Here is a 24,341-nt window from a genome sequence, read left to right as displayed (position 1 = left end):
CTCAAATATTTGTTTTGAAATCTGAGTTTATAGGGTTATCAAATTAAGATTATTATACTTTGTTTTACTTCTCCATGCTTTTCAGTTGATGAAACTTCTAAACAAGACTTTTTATTTTTGAGAAGATGGCCTCCTAGAGCAAAAAAAGAGAACAGTAAAGACAAGAATCTTTTGTCCTTCAACATCTACCAGTATTGTTCTCTTGTCTCTGGAGACATGTAGAAATAATTATCTGGTGTTTCCTGGTTAAAACTGCTACACTGTCATTATAGGCTTTCCCAAGAAATGGAAAAAGAAGCAAGGACCAGGTTAAAATTTAAAATTTGGTGTGCGTATATATCTTTTATGTCACAGGCTATGTCTATTTATGATATATATTTTGTAAATAAGCATATTTATTGATTCACTCATAATAAGAGGGACCTGAAATATTACAAAGCTGTTCACTACCACAGAAAGTTATAATCATAAGTACTCTCTTTTATCTGGGAAATAAAGGTACAAGAGTTTTCCTTAATGAAATAGCAAATGGAACTGTAGACTTTGTTAGATTATTTTAAATCTTTTTTTAAGGAATTGAAAGGAAATAATCAGAACTTTATTTATACTTTTATAACTGTTTCAGATTATAATTCCTGAATTTCCAGTTTTCATCCTTATACACAGCTTTTTATTAATTACTATTGTAAACTTCACCCTGAATTTTGTTTCTCTTTGTATTGGAGTTATTCCAAGTCCATTAAAAGTCTAAGCCAATGATACTTTTCAGTTTTCTGAAATGCAACAAGAGTCCTCGGAGATCTTTATTGAGAGTCAAAGGAGAGGCCATTTCTTCTATCAATAGGGTGAGAATGATTAAGAGGAGAATGGCTAAGCCCTTGTATTGGATGAAGCTGACCAATGCAGACTCAAAAGTTAGCATCACAATTATCAGAGGAAAAATATTGGGCATTCCAGGTTTGTATTAGCTAAAGGTAATACTGTCAATATTTGCAAGATAAAGCATAAATAGGCCGGGCATGGTGGCTCACACCTGTAATCCCAGCACTTTGGGAGGGGGTGAGGCAGGCAGATCCCCTGAGGTCAGGAGTTCAAGACCAGCCTGAGCAATATGGTGAAACTCTGCCTCTACTAAAAATACAAAAATTAGCTGGGAATGGTGGTGCACACCTGTAATCCCAGCTACTAGGGAGGCTGAGGCAGGAGAATTGCTTGAACCTGGGAGGCAGAGATTGCAGTGAGCCAAGATCACACCACTGTACTCCAGCCTGGGTGATAGAGTGAAACTCCATCTCAAAAAAAAAAAAAAAAAAAAGGTGTAAATAGTCTTGGTTTCCTTCCTTCATTTTCAGTACCAGAGGCAAATTCTAATACATATTGGTGTTACCCTGATTCAGCTTCTGCTTCTTTTTTTTTTTTTTTTTTTTGAGTCGGAGTCTTGCTTTGTTGCCCAGGCTGAGTGCAGTGGCGCGATCTCGGCTCGCTGCAAGCTCCACCTCCCGGGTTCACGCCATTCTCCTGCCTCAGCCTCCCAAGTAGCTGGGACTACAGGCGCCTGCCACCACGCCTGGCTAATTTTTTGTATTTTTAGTAGAGACGGGGTTTCACCGTGTTAGCCAGTTTGGTCTCAATCTCCTAACCTCATGATCTGCCCGTCTCGGCCTCCCAAAGTGCTGGGATTACAGGGGTGAGCCACCGCGCCTACCCTGATTCAGCTTCTTAATGGCAAGTTGATAAATAAATAATTTGGACTAAAGGCATCAATACAGACCAGTATAATATTTTGGATTTTTTGCCTTGGTTTTGTCATTATTCATTTCTAGGGTGACTCTGAGAGTACTAGAGTCACCCTAGTTAACTACTTGGTGCCCAGATTTCCACCTAGTAATGTAGAGACAAACCTACCTCATGAGAATGAATATGTAATAAATTCCAGGAACCAGAGACCCTGGTTGTCATTCAATTCTTGGTCTTTTGGGAGCTGGGAAGATGAAAATTTAAAAAAACACAAACATACATTAACTTTTTATTTTGAAAGTAAGTAGTTAAATAGCTGTGTTTATTTCCATCTACTCCTTATTGATATTTGACCACTTTACTAAGATGTCTTTCCAAATTTATCCCTAATAAATTCATCTTATCCAAATGGTATGATTAGAGTGGATCATACTTGAAAATAAACCAAGCATCTATATTTTGGACCTATCTTTCAGCCATTTTCTTTTATGCTAACACTTGCAATATGAAGGGAATTGTTTGCATGGGTCAAGTTTTCTGCTTATTTACATCTTCAGTAAAAGTTTTTTTTGTTGTTTTTTTTGTTTTTTTTCTTTTTTTTGAGACGGAGTCTCGCTCTGTCGCCCAGGCTGGAGTGCAGTGGCCGGATCTCAGCTCACTGCAAGCTCCGCCTCCCGGGTTCACGCCGTTCTCCTGCCTCAGCCTCCCGAGTAGCTGGGACTACAGGCGCCCACAACTGCGCCCGGCTAATTTTTTGTATTTTTAGTAGAGACGGGGTTTCACCGTGGTCTCGATCTCCTGACCTTGTGATCCGCCCGCCTCGGCCTCCCAAAGTGCTGGGATTACAGGCGTGAGCCACCGCGCCCGGCCTCAATAAAAGTTTTGAAGGGAAAAGATGCTGACTCTGTTGACCAAGATTAGACCGGATATTATACATGGAATAGATTTCCAGTTGGCATCCTAAAACCTAGTACATTTCTTTCTACTAAATATTATAAATTTTACTCTGAAATTTCTTTGGATATAATAACCCAATTCACTTTCTCCTAGTTTCCTAAGTCACTTCTGTAATACTTCTTAAAGATAAGCCTGTAGTACTTCCTATAGATAAGCATATAGGACACATGAGGCATTAGAGATCTAATTAATTTTAAGAAGGTATTATGGAGCAAAAATTATACTTGTGGTTTACCCAGTGTAAATACCATGTATTTACAAAAGGAAAACAGGGCAAAATTAATGTGAGAGATGGTCTTATTGTTGCTTTTATTTTTTCGCCAAGGGTTTTGAATACAGTAAAGACATACAAAACTTGTTGACAGAGTTGCCTTCCCTTACGTTCCGCTTCACAGAAATTATAAAATCCCAAACTATAGCATTCTCTACAGCTTTGAAAATGACTATTATATTGTTTTTATTATACATAGAAACTTCACTTTTTTTCATATACTCAAATTACACCATTTGTAATATTGGTACTAGAAACTACAACTCCTTATTCTTATTCTGTTTTGTGTGGCATGTGGCATTACCGTATCTGCTTCCTCTACACTTTAGTGGATAATATTAATAGACCACTCTCATTTCTGCTGCTATTACTCCTCATGCCTTAGTGTCTCCTTTTACTGCAGCAGAGTATGACACAAAAAGAAACACATTGGTGCAGATTAAAAGCATACCTGAAATGGTTAAGGCAGTATGGAATTAGAGTTAGAAAGCCATACAAAGTTAGGCTAGAGGAAGAGCAGTGGCTATGATCAACAATTATAAATTCATGGAGGATTCCTTTTGGTAAACAAAACTCCTATTATCCTAGAACTTGAAAGACAAAAAGAAGATAAAGTAGTTTATTCCCACAGATCAGAAATGCAGGCTAAAAGCCAAATAACTTGAATAATAGCTTAAGGAGATCAAGACCATCCTGGCTAATTCCGCCTCTACTAAAAATACAAAAAATTAGCTGGGCGTGGTGGCGGGCGCCTGTAGTCCCAGCTACATGGGAGACTGAGGCAGGAGAATGGCATGAACCCGGGAGGTGGAACTTGCAGTGAGCCGAGATTGCGCCACTGCACTCCAGCCTGGGCAACAGAGCGAGACTCCAGTCTCAAAAAAAAAAAAAAAAAATCTTTTGTGATTGAAATCCTAGGCCAGGCGCGGTGGCTCACACCTGTAATCCCAGCACTCGGAAGGCCGAGTTGGGCAGATCACCTGAGGTCAGGAGTTTGAGACCACCCTGGCTAACATGATGAAACCCTATCTCTAAAAATACAAAAGTTAGTTGAGTGTGGTGTCAGGCATCTATAATCTCAACTCCTCGGGAGGCTGAGGCAGGAGAATCACTTGAACCCAGGAGGTAGAGGTTGCAGTGAACTGAGATCACGCCATTGCACTCCAGCCTGGGCAACAGAGCAAGATTCTGTCTCAAAAAAAAGAAAAATCCTAGAAGGCAGCAGTGTCTTACCCTTTAACATAGAATCCTGTTTTGGGTAAATAATAGAATAACTCTGACATTTGAAAGATTAAAAGGTAGGAGAAAGCACAGAATCCCAACTATCTTTTCTTGTCTCAAAAGCAACAAAGGCAGGTGAGCCTCTCATTTTCTTATCTACTACCTCTTTAAAGAAAAGTCTTCATATTTATAAGATCCTATCAGTAAAACACATAGAAAAAGATTTAAGGGGATAACATAGCCACCATTCATTTTATTCATTTATTTTATTTGTCACCCGCCAGCAAAGTACTCTATTATATATTACAAGGATGCAAAAAATCAGCATTATCAGAATTTTAGGGATTGGATAGGATCCTAATTCAATTCCTCTCTCTTCCAGTGCTTGACTCTTCTCTACAATATCATTTAGAGATTTGGAGGCCAGTCTTGCAGTCTTTGTTTCAATATCTCCTGAGATAACATATTACATCTTTGGACAATTCTGAATTTGTATATAAATCATTCACATATTAAGTGAAAATCTGTTTCCCTGTAGCTTTCACTCACTGATCCTGAATGGAGGCATTTTAAAGAATTTTCTATCTTTTTCCACATTACTTCTTCACATACTTAAAGGTAACTCTCATGTTGAAACTAGTCACTATTCTTACCCTCAGACAAGTTACCATCTGCTATTCAGATCTATTCCAGTCTTCCTCCTAGCATGTCATCCTCCTTTCTTCTTTTCTAACTTTCCTTGTTTTAACAGCTTTTTCTTTTTGGCTATGTTGCCCACTGTGGATTATTCAGCTTTATGTCCCTATAAATTGACATTCTCTCTCCAAAAAATTTTGAAATTTCTGGCATTCCCAGCTTCTTCGTAGATAACACAGGCTTTGGAATTTTTTTAGATAAAAGAGTAGAGGTGGTCTAGTTTTCTAGCTTTGCGAGTTTCATGTAGCCCAGAATCTGTTGACAAGGTAGTATCACTGTTATATTTTGAGGAAGCACACTACCAAAGCCTGCATTCTAAGTTTGCTTTCCTTCTGTGATAGTCTGAGTAACCTTTACATACTTGAGTGGTCCCCAAGTGATTCAGTTTATACCAGTGTGATGATAAAATTATGGAAATGTACTTTCTGCTTAACATTCTGATTATGATTTATACCCCACTAGAAAAAGTGATATTAAATATTTGAAGTATTGTTAATACATCTCTTTTGTGCCTTTCTCCTCAAAACTATGAGATTCTCAAAGGTAAGAAGCTCTTTAGATCAAGCATGGTGGCTCATGCCTGTAGTCCCAGCTACTAAAGAGGTTGAGGCAGAAGGATTGCTTGAGCCCGGGAGCTCAAGGCTGCAGCGAGCCATGATCACACCATTTCTCCCCAGCCTGGGCGACACAGCATGACACTGTCTCTAAAAAATTTTTAAATAAAAATAGGCTTTGATTTTGCCAGTCTGTAACTTTTGTATCCCAGCTACCACATTGCCTTGTATATAACAAATAATATTTATTAAACTGAATTAAATGATTAATCACAGATGGCAATGGCTAAATAACTTTTCACATAGAATCTCTTGTACTGGTACATAAATTTGTGCTAAACTAATCGCCATATGCCCAATCATTATATGCAGGTAACTCAGAAACCCTATATCCAGCCCAGAAGCCACTTTCTCTCTTGTTAATCCTGTAATATGGTCCCTTGTTTATTCAAGGAATCTAGTATACCGCTATGGTAGGTGTCAGTTTCTATTGTTAATGCCTTGTAACTTGGTTCAATTAAAAGCTCTTATCCAGCTGGCCTTGGTGGCACAAGCCTGTAGTCCCAGCTACTCTGGAGGCTGAGGCAGGAGGATCACTTGAGCCTGGGAATTCCACTCCAGCATGGGCAACATAGCAAGACCCCATCTCAAAACAACAACAACAAAAAAAAGGCTCTTATGCATTTACCACAGGTAATCAGCTCTAGAACATATTACCAAGAATAGAGTACACATCTGTATAAATAAACTCATCTCGGATAAGTGTGATATCATAAAAGGAACATTTATATTTATCTAAAATACATTGCAGAGGGCAATTTGACACTTTTTTCCTTGTGTTTTATGTGATATAGAAACATCAACTATATCAAAACTCTTATGGGTTTTGATATATTTGGAGTATCAGGAGTAGGCAAACTTTTTCTGTAAAGTGCCAAATAATAAATATTTTAGGCTTTGCAGGCTATATGTCTGTCACAACCACTCAGCTTTGCCATTATAGAGTGAAAGTAGTATAGATAACACGTGAAATGAATGTGATTATGCTCCAATCAAACTTTATTTATGGACACTGAAATTTAAATTTTATATAATTTTACATATTACTAAATATTATTCTATTAGTTTCCTAACCATTTTAAAATGTAAATACCATTCTTAGCTCATAGCAATACAAAAATAAGGAGAGGGTGGCTGGGCGCAGTGGTTCACGCCTGTAATCCCAGCACTTTGGGAGGACAAGATGGGCCGATCATTTAAGGTCAGGAGTTTGAGACCAGTTTAGCCAACATGGTGAAACCTCATCTCTACTAAAAATACAAAAATTAGCCAGGTATGGTGGTGCACACCTATGATCTCAGCTATTTGGGAGACTGAGAATCGCCTGAACCTGGGAGGCAGACATTGCAGTAAGCCAAAATTGCACCACTGCACTCCAGCCTGGGTGAAAGAGCAAGATTCTGTCTCAGAAAAAAAGGAGAGGGTGAGATTTGGCCTACTGCTTATAGTTTGCGGACCCCTGATACAGACCAGAAAAGTGGTTTATTACATTTGCTGCCTTTGTACTGTTTTGGAGAGTAGCAGTTGGGATCTTAGCATCTTCATTCAGTGTCAAAGTATTTTTTGTCTTACTTATGATTAGAAATGGAAAACAAAAGATGAGACATTCATTTCTATTTATTGAGCAGTCAGGGTACAGCTGAACTGTAATCTAAAATACATACTGCTGGGCACAGTGGCTCATGCCTGTAATCCCAGCACTTTGGGAGGCTGAGGCAGGAGGATCGCTTGAGGCCAGGAGGATCACTTGGGTCCAGGAGTTCAAGACACATCTCTATCAAAACAAAAATTAGCTGGGCATGATGGTGTGCCTGTAGTCCCAGCTACACAGGAGCCTGAGGTAAGAGGATCATTTGAACCCAGGAGTTTGAGGTTGCACTGAGCTATAATCATGCCACTGCACTCCAACCTGAGCAAGAGCAAGACCCCATCTCTACAAAAAAATAAATAATAAAATATGTACTGTAACCACCACAGCACCCTGTTTCTGCCAGTTTTCCAAATTGCATTGTGTTAACTGTGGTGTTATATTCAGTGATGATCCTGGATATCCCCTTCATTTGGTTTGTATTTTAAGGATCTACCTCCATTTCCCCCTAAGGAATAAAGAAACCACAATTCCCAAATTCACCTTTTCTTTAGCCAAGTTTTAGAGATATATAATGAACATGGTAAAGAAAGTAAAATGATGTATTTTTTTTGTTTGTTTATTTTTGGGTTTTTTTGACACAGTTTCTCTCTTGTTGCCCAGGCTGGAGTGCAATGGTGCGATCTTGGCTCACAGCAACCTCCGCCTCTTGGGTTAAAGTGATTCTCCTGCCTCAGCCTCCAGTAGCTGGGATTACAGGTGCCCACCACCACGCTCGGCTAATTTTTTGTATTTTTAGTAGAGATGAGGTTTCGTCATATTGGCCAGGCTGGGCTTGAACTCCTGAACTCAGGTGATCCACCTGCCTCAGCCTCCCAAAGTGCAGGGATTACAGGCATGAGCCACCTCGCCTGGCCAGAAAAATGATTTTTACTCTGAGCTTTTGGTATACTTTAGTGTTTTAAGCGCTGGTATAAATTTAAGATTGGGGGCTGGGCATGGTGGCTCACGCCTGTAATCCCAGCACTTTGGGAGGCCGAGGCGGGTGGATCACGAGGTCGGGAGATTGAGACCATCCTGGCTAACATGGTGAAACCCCGTCTCTACTAAAAAGTACAAAAAAAATAGCTGGGCATGGTGGCGGGCGCCTGTAGTCCCAGCTACTCGGGAGGCTGAGGCAGGAGAATGGCGTTAACCCGGGAGGCTGAGCTTGCAGTGAGCCGAGATCGCGCCACTGCACTTCAGCCTGGGCGACAGAGTGAGACTCCGTCTCAAAAAAAAAGAAAAAATTTAAGATTAGGTATCTACAGAAAACATCTTAGAAGGGTCCTTCTTTCTAATTATTGCCTTTTTTTTTTTTTTTGAGGTGGAATCTTGCTGTGTCACCTCAGCCTCCCAAGTAGCTGGGATTGCAGGCATGTACCATCATGCCTGGCTAATTTTTGTATTTTTAGTAGAGACAGGGTTTCACCATGTTGACTGGGCTGGTCTCAAACTTCTGACCTCAGGTGATCCACTTTCCTCAGCCTCCCAAAGTGCTGGGATTACAGGCATGAGCCACCACACCCCGCGAGAAATCTGTTTTGAAAGTACTAATTAGTGGCCGGGTGCAGTGGCTCACGCCTGTAATCCCAGCACTTTGGGAGGCTGAGGTGGGAGGATCACTTGAGGTCAGGAGTTCACGACCAGCCTGGTCAACATGGGAAAAAACCCATCTCTACTAAAAATACAAAAAATTAGCCAGGCATGATTGCGTGGGCCTATAGTTCTGGCTACTTGGCAGGCTGAGCCAGGAGAATTGCTTGAACCTGGGTGGCGGAGGTTGCAGTGAACCAAGATGGTGCCATTGCATTCCAGCCTGGGCGACAAGAGCAAAACTCCGTCTCCAAAAAAAGAAAACAAAAAATATATTTCTCTGAGGAAAATTCCCCAATTCACAGCTTTTTTGGGCAGTATTTACCAGTAAGTCAGAATAAAGCGACATTCTTTTTTTTTTTTAATTAATTTATTTTTTTTTGAGACGGACCCTCACTCTGTGGCCCAGGCCAGAGTGCAGGGGTGCAATCTTGGCTCGTTACAACTTCTGCCTCCCGGGTTCAGGCAATTCTCCTGCCTCAGTCTCCCAAGTGGTTGGGATTACAGGCACAAACCACCACGCCCGGGTAATTTTTGTATTTTTAGTATTTTGGCCAAGTTGGTCTCGAACTCTGGACCTCAAATGATCTGCCTGCCTCGGCCCCCCAACGTGCTGGAATTACAGGCGTGAGTCACTGTGCCTGGCCCCTTTTTTTCTTTTTTTTGAGACAGGGTCTCACTCTGTCTCCCACGCTGGAGTGCAGTGGTGCAATCACATCTCACTGAAGTCTCGACCTTCTGGCCTCAAGCAGTCCTCCCACCTCAGCCTCCCAAGTTGCTAGGACCACAGATGTGTGTCACACCTTGCTAAGAGACAGGGTTTTACTGTGTTACCCAGGCAATCTCAAACTCCTGAGCTCAGGCCATCCACCCTCCCCAGCCTCCCAAAGTGCTGGGATTACAGGTATAAGCCACTGAGCCTGGTTTTGGGGAGGTGCTTTCTAATAAATCCCTAAGCACATGTTTCTTTCAATTCCCTTGACCAGGCTCCTTTTGCTCTAATACTTGGCTGAATAAATTAATTATTCATTAACAATTCAGCATGATATTTAAGCCTAAGAAATCTTTAGTTCCTTTGGGACATTGTCTTTGATGTTTTTCTCACATTATTTGCTCTGTTAATGTGTAAACTTATGAATAAATCTTATTTATTGCAAACGTGATTCTGGTTGCTACTAATCATTAAGGAAGTAGGAGTTAATAATACTGTTCATAGACCTACTACCAAAAAAATCCAAATGAACCTCTATTTCAGCTGATTGGCAACAGATTGCTGTCAGCTAGTCTTTCTCTTGTTTTTCGTTATATTCACTCTTCTCTGTGGCCCAATAATTAGTTGTCTTTTGCTTATTTGTAAGACAGAGACAACCTGCTGATGTGTGTTCAGTTCTCAGAATGTTATTTTAAATCAGCTTTGAACTAATTTGACTATGCCAAGTTTTTTTTTTTTTTTTTTTTTTTTTTGGAGACAGAGTCTCGCTCTGTCGCCCAAGCTGGAGTGCAGTGGCCGGATCTCAGCTCACTGCAAGCTCCGCCTCCCAGGTTTACGCCATTCTCCTGCCTCAGCCTCCCGAGTAGCTGGGACTACAGGCGCCTGCCACCTCGCCCGGCTAGTTTTTTTTTTTGTATTTTTTAGTAGAGACGGGGTTTCACCGTGTTAGCCAGGATGGTCTTGATCTCCTGACCTCGTGATCCGCCCGTCTCGGCCTCCCAAAGTGCTGGGATTACAGGCTTGAGCCACCGCGCCCGGCCACTATGCCAAGTTTTAAAAATAATTTTTTTCTAACCAATTTAATTAGTCACTACAACAGATGTAGTTGTCACATCTGTTAGAAACATATTAGTATGATGCATTTGTCTTTTATGGGCTTTTTAAAAGCACTGTACAAATTTGTAGTTAATAACTCTCCAGTATTGCCACTCTAATCTTATTGAGAAGTGAAGAATGGTGTGGGTGTGGATGTGTGGGTGTGAGGAGAGCTTGTTCCCGTAATGTGAAATCAACAGAAGGTATAGCACTTTATCTCTTACTCACCTTGGGTAAACCATCTCTTATCTGAACTCACAGCTCTAGATTTTATTATATTATTCAGGTGATTATTTCAAACTGATGCTTCGGCCAGGCACCGTGGCTCACACCTGTAATCCCAACACTTTGGGAGGCTGAAGCAGGTGGATCACCTGAGGTCGGGCGTTCGAGACCATTCTGACCAACATGGAGAAACCCTGTCTCTACTAAAAATACAAAATTAGCCAGGCGTGGTGGCGCATGCCTGTAATCCTAGCTACTCAGGAGGCTCAGGCAGGACAATTGCTTGAACCTGGAAGGCAGAGGTTGCAGTAAGCTGAGATCGCACCATTGCACTCCAGCCGGGGCAACAAGAGTGAAACTCCGTCTCAAAAAAAAAAACCTAACACTTCACATTTTAGAGTGGTCTATTTACTAGCTCAAAGTATGTACCTTGTGATCTAAGTAAAATAACTTTGTAGTATTTTCTCCAAAGCCATGTTTTCTTTTATGAGTTTGTTAAAAATGCTAACACAGAAAGCCATTTTTACTATTATACGATTTCTCAAAAAGATAAAACATAGTTAATATTCAATAATAGTTTTCTATTAATATTCTATTAATATTCAATAATAGTTTTCTAATAATAGCTGTCTGTTGCATTGGTTCTGTAGAATCAAGGTAACTATTTCTTGGGTTTTTTGTTTGTTTTGTTTTGTTTTTGAGACGGAGTCTCACTCTGTCACCCAGGCTGGAGTGCAGTGATACAATCTCGGCTCACTGCAACCTCCACCTCCCGAGTTCAAGCTATTCTTGTGCCTCAGCCTCCTGAGTAGCTGGGATTACAGACACCCGCCACCACACCTGGCTAATTTTGTATTTTTAGTAGAGATGGGGTTTCACCATGTTGGTCAGGCTGGTCTCGAACTCCTGACCTGAAGTGATTCGCCCACCTCAGCCTCCCAAAGTGCTGGGATTATAGGAATGAGCCACTGGGCCTAGCCTCAAGGTAACTGTTTTCTATATATCAAATTTTCTTAAATGCTTATTATGACTTTAATCAATTTTTAGAACTGAGAATTCTGTGAAATCCTGCCAAACAAATTTAATTTTGTTCCATTCTAACTTCAGAGTTTTTGTACTGGTCATAGCTCCTTTTTCTCCATCTTCATCTCTCCACCCCTACCCTTCATAGTGTAATGAAATAAAACTGACCACCAAAGTCTTCTGGTCTCTTAGACATGCTTAGTATAACCTTTAATATTTGCCCAAACACTTTGACTTCTGTAGATCTATTCAGATTTGAGAACACTCATTTGATCTGTGGAGTTCTTGCTGGTGAGTGCAGTGTAAAGGCAAAATTTTCTATTATCTAATAGTTAAAATTTTGCATCCGGCATGGATTTTGAAGCTGTTTGCTTTTACATTCACCTGTTCTGGGGATAATCTAATAACAGCACTATTTAGGAAATTATAAAAACAATGTTTGATGGATAATTATCATTGGCTAATTTCATTTGCTGTCCTTTGTTGGAAGCTGCATTGTGGAATTATTTTCCTATCATAAGCAATTTATCAACTCTAGTAAAGGCCCACATCTTCCGGAATAAGCCCCTTTATCCAGATTTTATACAAGCGTAATCTTTATATACCAGAGAATAGCAATAGACTGTGAAAATGACTCTGAGTTTCATGGAGAAGCTAGTGAGCACTCTTAAGGATATATTTCTAGCTAGAAACTAATAGCATACAACCTTAAAAAAAAAAAAAAAAGGCAAGAGAGGGTACATCCAAGAGAGAAAAATTAGAATGAAGAGAAATGTATTACATGACAAAGAATGTCACACTAGAGAGGAAAGATAGAATTTTAACATCACCTTTTGCTAGCCCATCGTTACTCTGTTGTTAGTTTATCCCCATCTTGAGTCTTTGTGATTCTAATGTCCTTTTTTAAACTTCTGAGTGGCCGGAGTTTTCCACTGAAACTGTACAGAACTATTATTTATCAAGCTTTTGGGGGTGGGAACCAGAGGATGTTTCTCTTTTCGGTAATTTTTGTTCTTCTGTCTTCATTTATTTCCTTTTTTGGCTGAAGAATGGGCTCCTACTGCTTGACTTGTCATCTTTATGTGCTGTTTACACATGGCTTTTGCAAAAGAAGCCATTACCACATCTGATTTATCTTTTATTGCAAGTGCCCATTTAAAAGCATTTGTTGGCCGGGCGCGGTGGCTCAAGCCTGTAATCCCAGCACTTTGGGAGGCCGAGGCGGGTGGATCACGAGGTCAGGAGATCGAGACTATCCTGGCTAACATGGTGAAACCCCGTCTCTACTAAAAATACAAAAAAAAAAAACTAGCCGGGCGTGGTGGCGGGCGCCTGTAGTCTCAGCTACTTGGGAGGCTGAGGCAGGAGAATGGCGTGAACCCGGGAGGCGGAGCTTGCAGTGAGCCGAGATCATGCCACTGCACTCTAGCCTGGGAGACACAGCGAGACTCCGTCTCAAAAAAAAAAAAAAAAAATAAAAAAAAAAAAAAAAAAAAAAAATAAAAGCATTTGTTTTAACTTAAAAAAATTGTTTTAATCATCAGGCTAATGTTCCTACTGATTATTATACAACCTAGGGAAATACTGATATAATGTTTCAAAATAGGAAATTACAAATATTTATATTAATGTATAAAGACATGTTTTGCTCTGATTTTCTCCTAGGCACTTAAAACCATTCTTTGCTGAGACATAACCTGGTCATGTTTTGTTAAAGAGAAGAATATAGAAACAAAGCACTCGCAATTAACTGATCTTATCAGGATTAAATTCTACATTTTTTAGTTTGCATGTTGCAGACCATCTGGGGGTATACTTAAATACATTGTTGATAATTTAAGTGACTGTAATATTTATTGTTTACTTTAGTTAAGAACCAGGAGCTGGACTCTTCTGCTGGGTATCTTCCTTCTGTGCTTAGCAAGATAACCTCGATTCCTGCTGGTTCTGTGGGCATTTGCACTGCAAAGCATTTCTTACTGGGTTTGCAAAGCAAGGGTAATGTGCTCTGTGGGTGTATGTGTGTCTGTGCACCCTCACCCCCTATTCCCACTGCCATCTCTGTTCACTTACTTTTACATATCAAAACTTCTTTTTCTCAATCTATGTAAATCTTATTAAAAAGTTTAATGAATCCCTTTTCCCAGACATATAGAAACACTAATAAAAGTTTTATGTATTAAATTTTCCTCAGATATTTGCATTTCAGCAAACCACAAAGTCATTGCACAGATGATGGTGACTGATTACAGCATTGGTCATATCATTATTACAAGACCAGCCTTAAGTCTCATTTTACTTGACAGAATGCAAAATAAAATGAAGATAATGTGAAAAACAATGGTATAGTTTAACGGATGTGGTGGATTGGGGATTACATTGTGTAAAGTGACTGCAGAGGTATATGCTAAATCTCAGACACTCTTTTTGAGGAAAATGTAGTAATTTCAAGGAGCAAATGTGTGGGTAATAGCAATATAGAAAGGTAAGCTTTAAGGCTAGAAACAGTAATAAATCTCTGACATTTTAAAATAGTTGTAAGTTGTGTGACTAATCAGAAATATTCTATTTTCTTTCTTAACAGACAGTATATATCTCAAAACTATCCATTATTCTTCCTGAGGATCTTGGTTCAGGAATATTTATGAAATAGCCTCATAGTATACCCATTTTAATTCTCCTGTCACAATTTCTTTCTTCAAAGTTGTGATGTTCTCTAAAATATAATGAGGACCTGTTTGAGAACTTGCTAACAAAAGCTGGAAGGAAGCTCAGTTTTGGTTAAATCCATAGACTTTGCCCACTTTAGGAGTTCAAGAGACACCATGTAGGGACTTCATGTCTTTATTGCTTTGGTTCATGTTACTTTGCAAAAAGTAATATTTTAAGAAATATAAATCATTCTGGATATGAATTGTGATGTGATAGTATCGATCTATAGTGTATACCGCTAACCTAAAGTTATTGTTTAGATCAGTTTTGGGGACACTTTGATTTTTTTTTTTTTTTTTTTGGTAAATGGAGTCTCACTCTGTCACCAGGCTGGAGTGCAGTGGCATGACCTCAGCTCACTGCAACCTCTGCCTCCTGGGTTCAAGCGATTCTCATGCCTCAGCCTCCTGAGTAGCTGGGATTATAGGCACGCACCACCATGCCTAGCTAATTTTTGTATTTTTAGTAAAGACGGGGTTTCACCATGTTGGCCAGGCTGGTCTCGATCTCCTGACCTCATGATTCACCCGCCTCAGCCTCCCAAAGTGCTGGAATTACATGCATAAGTCACCGCACCCAGCCGATCTTTAATATTTTATATTCCCTATTGCCATCATGACTTTGGCAAGAGAGTGATAATTTCCTTTGAGTATCTTCACTGTTTCAGAGGTAGATACCTAAGAAGAAAGTTTACTAAGGAATTAAATCACAGATAACCACTTTTTTTCTTAGGATGGAGTCTTGCTCTGTTGCCCAGACGAGTGCAGTGGCGTGATCTCAGCTTACTGCAACCTCCGCCTCCCGGGTTCAAGCAATTCTCCTACCTCAGCCTTGCGAGTAGCTAGAATTACAGGCAACTGCCACCATGTCCAGCTAATTTTTTTGTATTTTTAGTGGAGACGGGATTTCACCATGTTGACCAGGCTGGTTTCAAACTCCTGACTTCAAATGATCCACCCGCCTCAGCCTCACAAATTGCTAGGATTACGGGCGTGAGCCACCACACCTGGCCAACAACCACATTTTAAATCACTTTCCTGATAATATCCTTTCTACCTCTAAATCAGAAAACATTAAAATACAATGAAACTACCACTTAAATGTGAAGTATTTCTTTTCCACCAGATATACAGATATATTAAATTTATCATCATTGACTTTGACTTTTTTTTTTTTTTAACCCCAAGTTTATAACCTCCACCTGCCAGGCTCAAGTGATCCTCCCACCTCAGCCTCCTTAGTGGCTGGGAATATAGGCACATGCCACCACACCTGGCTAATTTTTTGTGTTTTTGGTAGAGATGGGGTCTTGCCACATTGTCGAGGCTGGTCTCGAACTTCTAGACTCAAACGATCTGCCCGCCTCACCCTCCCAAAGTGCTGGGATTAAAGGCGTGAATCACCTCACCCAGCTGACTTTGACTTTCAAAACCAACTAACTAAATTACCAAGGTTTAATATGATATTCCCCTTATAAAAGATAACTTTTATACTACGTACCAGTTGCTAGCTTATAATTCTTTCCTCTAACTACTTTTTTCTTTTAGAAACCTATTAAGTCTCATTTTTTACTGTTTTTAAAAGGCTTGGAAGGTGTTAAGGATTTTTTAGCACTTTCTGCATAAATTGTTTACTAGACTCTTCAAGTTTTAAAGATCATTTCACTACTGAAACCAGATACAAGAGCTTGCATAAGAAAATAATCACTTTTTATTACAAAACTAATACATACTTATTTTAGAAAGGTTAGGAAATACAAAAAAACCACAAACAAAAAGATCGTTTGCAATCCCATGATTATTAATATTTTTGTACACCTTAAAATCTTTTTCTTGTTTTTTGGGGATGGAGTCTCGCTCTGTCACCAGGCTAGAGTGCAGTGACGTGATCTCGGCTCATGGCAACCTCTGTCTCCCAGGTTTAAGTGATTCTCCTACCTCAGCCTCCCGAGTAGCTGGGACTATAGGCACATGCCATCACACCCAACTAATTTTTGTATTTTTAGTAGAGACAAGGTTTCACCATGTTGGCCAGGATGGTCTCAATCTCCTGACCTCATGATCCACCTGCCTCAGCCTCCCAAAGTGCTGGGATTACAGGCGTGAGCCACCGTGCCTGGGCACCTTAAGATCTTTTTCGTGTATATATGTATACATTGGAAAATACAATTTTTAAATGGCTAAGAAAGCATAACTGATCAAGAGGAGGGTTTAGTCTTTGAATTATATAGAAAGATAAAGTGAGACAATAGCAGTGTGTTTTCTTACTTTTAATAGAGAAAGGAGTTGTTTTTCTGTTGCCACTCAAAGGTAAAATTGGTCTTCACTAAGTGGGGAACAAGTGACTAAATGTGTGGGGATAAAATTACTACACAGATACTCTTACATGGCTCTTATGTAGCAAAATTTTAGAAAAATTTTTAGAATATATTTTCACTTTGATCTCTTAAAGGATAAGACAGTCTTGTAAGCATAACTGTGGTTCTTTTTCTTTTTTTTTTCTTTGAGACAAAGTCTCACTGTCGCCCAGGCTGGAGTGCAGTGGCACAGTCTCAGTTCACTGCAAGCTCCGCCTCCCGGGTTCACGCCGTTCTCTTGCCTCAGCCTCCCGAGTAGCTGGGACTACAGGCGCCCACCACCATGCCCGGCTAATTTTTTGGATTTATAGTAGAGACAGGGTTTCACCGTGTTAGCCAGGATGGTCTCCATCTCCTGACCTCGTGATCCGCCAGCCTCGGCCTCCCAAAGTGCTGGGATTACAGGTTGAGCCACCGCGCCCGGCCAACCGTGGTTCTTTTGATAGTCTCTTCAAATATGTAAATCCTTACTTCAGAAATAACCTGAAAAGAAAAAGACTCTGGATTGCATTTAATGGAGAGGCAGCAAAATACCTATAAAACACCCATATCCTGCTTTTTTTTTGAGCTGGAGTTTTGCTCTTGTTGCCCAGGCTGGAGTGCAGTGGCACAATCTCGGCTCACTGCAACCTCCACCTCCTGGGTTCAAGCGATTCTCCTGCCTCAGCCTCCCAAGTAGCTGGGATTACAGGCACGTGCCACCACGCCTGGCTAATTTTGTATTTTTAGTAAAGACAGGGTTTCTCCATGTTGGTCAGGCTGGTCTCGAACTCCCCACCTCAGGTGATCACCCGCCTTGGCCTCCCAAAGTGCTGGGATTGTAGGCGTGAGCCACCGTGCCCAGCCCATATCCTGCTTTTAATGATATCTGGAATTCATAGGTCAAAAAAGGGGTAATTTATAACTCATAAAGGCACATGTATAATCAGGGTCTGATGATTCTGAGACATAATCCCTTTGCATAAATAGTTTTTGAGAGAAAGCCTTTAGGAAAAAAAATCTTGTTTTCTTCCCCAAAACAAAGAAAATACTGAATTATCAGACTTAGCAGGAGCCATTGACTTTTTAAATGAAATTGAGAATCTTCAAATAATGTTTCTGTTCCATTAAATATTTGTCTAGCATTCTTTTTTTCATATTATTAAAACCAACTAGATATCATTGTAGTACTTTATAGGCAGCCAGTCTTTCTATCATAGCATCTTTTTTCCTTTTTCTTTTTCTTTTCTTTTTTTTTTTTTTTTTTGAGATGGAGCCTCCCTCCTGTCGCACAAGCTGGAGTGCAGTGGCACAATTTCAGCTCACTGCAACCTCCGCCTCCTGGGTTCAAGCGATTCTCCTTCCTCAGTCTCTCGAATAGCTGGGATTACAGGTGTGCACCACCACGCCTGGCTAATTTTTATATTTTTAGTAGAGACGGGGTTTCGCCATGTTGGCCACACTGGTCCTGAACTCCTGACCTCAGGTGACCCACCCCCCTTGGCCTCCCAAAGTGCTAGGATTACAGGTGTGAGCCACCACACCCGGCCAGCATCTTTTTTCTTATAGATTCCCCATCAATTCAGGTAAGCAATGTCTAGATTAACACCTTTGAATCACATTAAGTCTCAACTTTGCCTTTTTGTCACTGAGAATGGTTCAGACACAGCCATATATTATCTTCTACTTGAGAAGATCCCTTTCAAGTTTTCAGGCTAATTTGGTATGTGCAGTTGCAGTCTTATATAATCCAATGGCCCTTGATGATGGTCACAGCCAAAGGCAACAACACTGTCAGTTAGAATTCTTTACTGATACTAAATGCCAAATTCTGGGTGTCTTGTGACATGGAGACTTTGTATCTTCTTCTGACCAATCTTATCTTCTGGCTTTTCAGCCTTCTTATATGTAAAAATGTAGTGTCAGCCACTAAGAACAGACTATTAAGAGGAGTGTGGACACTGTTTGTACTTCTCAAAGTTAGAGTCAGGTTTGCTATGTGTTATTTTGAGCATGATAGGACATGTCCTGAAGCTGGGCACACTGGCATGTGCCTGTAGTCCTAGCTAATCGGGAGCCTGAGGTGGGAAGATCCCTTGGGCCCAGGGATTTGAATCCTGCCTGAGCAACATAGCAAGAGCCTATTTCTAAAAAATAAATATATACAGGAGTAAAATAAATAGGACATGTGCTTTGGTCCTACTTGAAATACCTTCTGGTGTCATGGGAAGAAGATGGGCTCTAGAACCAGAGATAGATCTGAGTTTAAACAGTAGCTGCCCATCTGTTCATCCATAAAATAGAAATAATGACTACTACATAATTATTCTGTCAATAATTCAATGAAAAAACATGCTAAAGTGATTAGCACAGCACCTGGCACATGGTAAACATACAAAAATATTAGTTTTCTCTTATTTTACTGATGGAGGAGATAAAATGCTGGACTGGACTATGAGTCTGGTCAAATGAGCCAGTGTTTATTTCTTCCTAAGCGTGCTTTTCTAAACATTTTAGTTACTGAATAGCACAGGGCAAAGAAGAAGTTCTCAAGTGACCTGGATTTACCCAACATACCTTCAACATGTTTTTACTGAGCATCTATTACATACCAAAAATTGTACAAGAAAGAGAGCTAAGTAAGACAATAACAAGTTCTCATCCCCCAAGGATTTCATAGTCTAATGGAAAAGACAGATGAATATGCCAGTGATGATAGGGTACAATGGGAACAAAAGAGGACTGTTATCTAAACATATTTTAAGCAGCCAAGGAAGATCTAGAAGAAATGACAGTTGAGCTAAGTGTGGACTTCCAGGCAGAAGGAATAACATTTACAAAGGCACAGAGGTAAGAGAAAGATGCTCTGTCCTAGGAACTAAAAATAGTTGAAGTAATGGGGAGAAGGATATATGTGGAGGTGTAGCTGGATGAAGCTGGAGAGAGAGGTAAGGGTCAGATTTTAAAGTATTTTCTGTCTTACTAAAACCCAATGAAGGGTTTTAAACTAGAAAATTGAATTTTCGGCCGGGCGCGGTGGCTCAAGCCTGTAATCCCAGCACTTTGGGAGGCCGAGATGGGCGGATCACGAGGTCAGGAGATCGAGACCATCCTGGCGAACACCGTGAAACCCCATCTCTACTAAAAAATACAAAAAAAAAAACTAGCCGGGCGAGGTGGCGGGCGCCTGTAGTCCCAGCTACTCAGGAGGCTGAGGCAGGAGAATGGCGTAAACCCGGGAGGCAGAGCTTGCAGTGAGCTGAGATCCGGCCACTGCACTCCAGCCCGGGCTACAGAGCGAGACTCCGTCTCAAAAAAAAAAAGAAAAAAAGAAAATTGAATTTTCAATGTTTAGTTTTGGAAATAAGCACTTTAGCAGCATGATAGATGAAACATTCAAGGAAGGTTTGAGATAAGAAGGAAGGAAGAAAGGAAAGAAGAAAAACTGTTGATGGCATTTGTGGTAATCTGGATGAGGTATTCTAAGAGCTTTAACAGGCCGGGCACAGTGGCTCACACCTGTAATCTCAACAGTTTGGGAGGCCGTGGTGGGCAGATTACTTGAGGTCAGGAGTTCAAGACCAGCCTGGCCAACATGATGAAACCGCGTCTTGACTAAAAATACAAAAATTAGCTGGGCATGGTGGCACGCATCTGTAACCCCAGCTACTTGGAGGTTGAGGCAGGAGAATCACTTGAACCCGGAAGGTGGAGGTTTCAGTGAGCTGAGATTGCACCACTCTACTCCAGCTTGGGCGAAGAGCTTGAACAAAGGTAGTAAATGTGGGAATTGATGAGGGAAACATTAAAGCAAATAGATAAAGGAGATATTAAAATGGAATAAAAATGCTTTGGTGACATAATCTCTGGGGGTTAGCGGATAAATATAAGGAAGGAGTTGAAGATGATTCTCAGAATTCTGGCATGGATGACTGAATGGATGTATATACCTTCTACCAATATGGTGGAAATGATGGAGGGGCCAGATGCGGTGGCTCACTTCTGTAATCCCAGCACTTTGGGAGGCTAAAGCAGGTGGATCACCTGAGGTCAAGACCAGCCTGACCAACATGGAGAAACCCTGTCTCTACTAAAAATACGAAATTAGCCAGGCGCGGTGGCGAATGCTTATAATCCCAGCTACTTGGGAGGCTCAGGCAGGAGAATCGCTTGAACCTGGGAGGCAGAGGTTGCAGTGAGCCGACATCACGCCATTGCACTCCAGCCTGGGCAACAAGAGTGAAACCCTGTCTCAAAGAAAAGGAAAAAAAAAAAAAAAGAAGAAATGATGGAGGAAGTTGGGGAGGGATACCCAGACAGCAGCAGAGATGAGTTTAGTTTGCAACATGTTGCATTCTACACCCCTGGGAGGATGCTCAACAAATAGTTGTCTCTGTTGTCCTAGAGATCTGGGTAACACCATCAACTGGAAAAGCTGATTTGACCATATGTGAGAGTGCTATAAATGGTAATCCAACCTAACTGTTATGTTTTTCTTTTATTTCTGAAGACTAGTACATATTAGGTGCTCAGTAAATATTTGTTGGGTTGAAATTACTGTGTCTAGGGCTTTTATCATTGTTCTCTTCTATACATGCTTTGGAAAACAATAGGTTGATCTGTCTAATTTAACTCAGCAGTAGGCAAGTGTGGGTCAGGTGATGCTGACCTAAGTAATGTTTGGTTCACAAATAGCTTCTTGATGACAGACTACCACTTACCACTTGAACAAACTGGCACAAAATTGGCTCTTACTTGATTATCTTAGGTATTTTTCTGATTATTAATCAGCCTTCTCAGTTGTGACAAATTGTTTAAAGAAGCCCAAAGTTCCTCTCCATGTGAATGGGTTCAGATAGCTATTCACAATGCTAGGACTAGCATGTAGCAATTTCAGAAAGCCTATTTGTTTTGCCAGCTGATCTATTTTTGAACAGCTCTGTAGCCACTTGCCTGACTCAAAAGAAACAGTGAGATAAGTGCCCTGGAAAGTAGCATAGCATCTTAACAATATGACAGATTCATTCTAGTGTCCCCCAGGCCCTAGCACATTATAGGTGCTCTGCTCATTGGTTGGTTGAATTAAATGAGGAAGTATACAATATGGTTTCATATACAGTATGTTATTGTATTTGATCCTCAGAACCCTATAAGTCAAACCCAAGTATTATTTTCATGTTAAATATGAAGAAATTCATATATTCTTGTCAAGAATAATTGCTGTATCTCAGATACATTTGCAGACAGAGACAGCCCTGTTGTCAGTCTTTCAGTTCCATCTTTCATATCCTAAGTCATATTTGTTGTCAGCCAATGAAAGATCTACCTAATATGAATTCAACTGGTGCCGGTTTGAGATGCTTTTGAGTTGCATGTTTCCAGATGGCTTGGGAGTGAAGCTGGCCTGAAGTTCCTGTGTGTAGTGTGTCTTTCCTTGCCTTTATAGAACCCTGGTTAATATTAATCAAAATGGAGGCTGGTTTACAAGTTAAGGAGCAGCAGTGATTTTCCTAATATAATACATGTAACATTGCTTTGAGTACTACAATGTGTAAGCTGGTTCAAACTATATTGTTTACTCATAGGAACACCTTCTTACCTTCTTTTTTTCTTTTTGAGATGGAGTTTCGCTCTTGTTGCCCAGGCTGGAATGCAACGGTGCGATCTTGGCTCACCGCAACCTCTGCCTCCCAGATTCAAGCAGTTCTCCTGCCTCAGCCTCCTGAGTATCTGGGATTACAGGCGTGTGCCACCATGCCCAGCTAATTTTGTATTTTTAGTAGAGATGGGGTTTCTCCATGTTGGACAGGCTCGAACTCCCAACCTCAGGTGATCCACCCACCTTGGTCTCCCAAAGTGCCGGGATTACAAGCGTGAGCCACTGTGCCCAGCCAGGAACACCTTCTTAAGAGTTCCTTTCTGTATTGTTTCTCTGTGGTTTATAGTATGGTCAAAGGCTCTTACCAATATTTCATGCCTAAGCGGCTTATATACAGCTCTCTGGTGAGCATATGCAGATGTCACTTGCCATGACATTTGGCTTTGGTTAGGTTATTTCTTTTTCTTCTTTTGACTTTTATTTTAGGTACATGTGCAGGTTTGTTATGTAGGTAAATTTGTGTCATGGGGGTTTGTTTTACAGATTATTTTGTCACCCAAGTACTAAGCCTAGTACCCAATAGTTATTTTTTCTGATCCTCTCCTTCCTCCCACCCTCCACCCCAAGTAGGCTCTGGTGTCTGTTGTTCCCCTTGTATCCATGTGTTCTCATCATTTAGGTCCCACTTATAAATGAGAACATGCAGTGTTTGCTTTTATTGTTCCTGTGTTCGTTTGCTAAGGATAATGGCCTCCAGCTCCATCCATGTTCCTGCAAAGGACATGAGCTCGTTCTTTTTTATGGCTGCATAGTATTCCATGGTGTGTGTGTGTGTATGTGTGTGTGTGTGTGTGTGTGTGTGTGTGTGTATATATATAGATAGATCACATTTTCTTTATCTAATTTGCCATTGATGGGAACTTAGGCTGATTTTATGTATTTGTCATTGTGAATTGTGCTACAATAAACATACACATGCATGTGTCTTAATGGTAAAACGATTTATATTCCTTTGGGTATACACCTCGTAATAGGATTGCTGGGTCAAATGTTAGTTCTGTTTTTAGCTCCTTGAGGAATCACCACACTGCTTTACACAGTGGTTGAACTAATTTACACTCCCACCAACAGTGTATAAGCATTCCCTTTTCTCTGCAACCTCACCAGCATCTGTTATTTTTTGACTTTTTAATAATAGCCATTCTAACTGGTGGGACATAGTGTCTCACTGTGGTTTTGATTTGCATTTCTCTAATGATCAGTGATATTGAACCTTTTTTCTTATGCTTGTCGGCCACATGTATATCTTCTTTTGAAATGTGCCTGTTCATGTCCTTTTGCCCATTTTTTAATGGGGTTGTTGTTTTCTTGTAAATTTGTTTAAGTTTCTTACAGATGCGGGATATTAGACTTTTGTCAGATGCGGAATTTGCAAATATTTTCTCCAATTCTGTAGGTTGTTTACTCTATTGATAGTTTCTTACACTGTGCAGAAGCTCTTAAGTTTAATTAGATCCCATTTGTCAATTTTTGCTTTTGTTGTGATTGCTTTTGGCATCTTCATCATAAAATCTTTGCCAGTTCTTAGCTGGGCACGGTGGCTCATGCCTGTAATCCCAGCACTTTGGGAGGCCGAGGTGGGCGGGTCATGAGGTCAGGAGCTCAAGACCAGCCTGGCTAACATGGCGAAACCCCGTCTCTTCTAAAAATACAAAAATTAGCCAGGCGTGGTAACACACGTCTGTAGTCCCAGCTACTTTGGAGGCTGACGCAGGAAAATCACTTGAACTCAGGAGGCAGAGCTTGCAGTGAGCCAGGATCACACCACTACACTCCAACCTGGGTGACGGAGCGAGATTGTGTCTCAAAAAAAAAAAATTGCCAGTTCCTGTGTCCGGAATGCTATTGCCTAGGTTGTCTT

General features: G+C 40.6%; 1 protein-coding gene and 1 long non-coding RNA gene across 52 annotated transcripts in view; both read left to right on the top strand.

Moving 5' to 3' along the window:
- The window catches only part of EPB41 (erythrocyte membrane protein band 4.1), a 232,990-nt gene that overhangs the window by 183,287 nt on the left and 25,362 nt on the right, over positions 1-24,341 (top strand). The window lies entirely within an intron of this gene.
- On the top strand, positions 5,997-13,772 carry LOC141408487 (uncharacterized). 2 transcript variants are annotated; one of them, XR_012423476.1, is made up of 3 exons: positions 5,997-6,129; positions 12,018-12,065; positions 13,644-13,772. It is a non-coding gene; the product is annotated as an uncharacterized lncRNA (long non-coding RNA). The 2 variants fall into 2 exon arrangements; XR_012423475.1 differs by lacking the exon at positions 5,997-6,129 and adding an exon at positions 11,600-11,736.

Source organism: Macaca fascicularis, chromosome 1 (genome assembly GCF_037993035.2).
Source record: "Macaca fascicularis isolate 582-1 chromosome 1, T2T-MFA8v1.1".
NCBI classification, from domain to species: Eukaryota; Metazoa; Chordata; class Mammalia; order Primates; family Cercopithecidae; genus Macaca; species Macaca fascicularis.
Note: the sequence above shows the minus strand (reverse complement) of the source record. Positions and strands in the feature narration are given on the sequence as shown.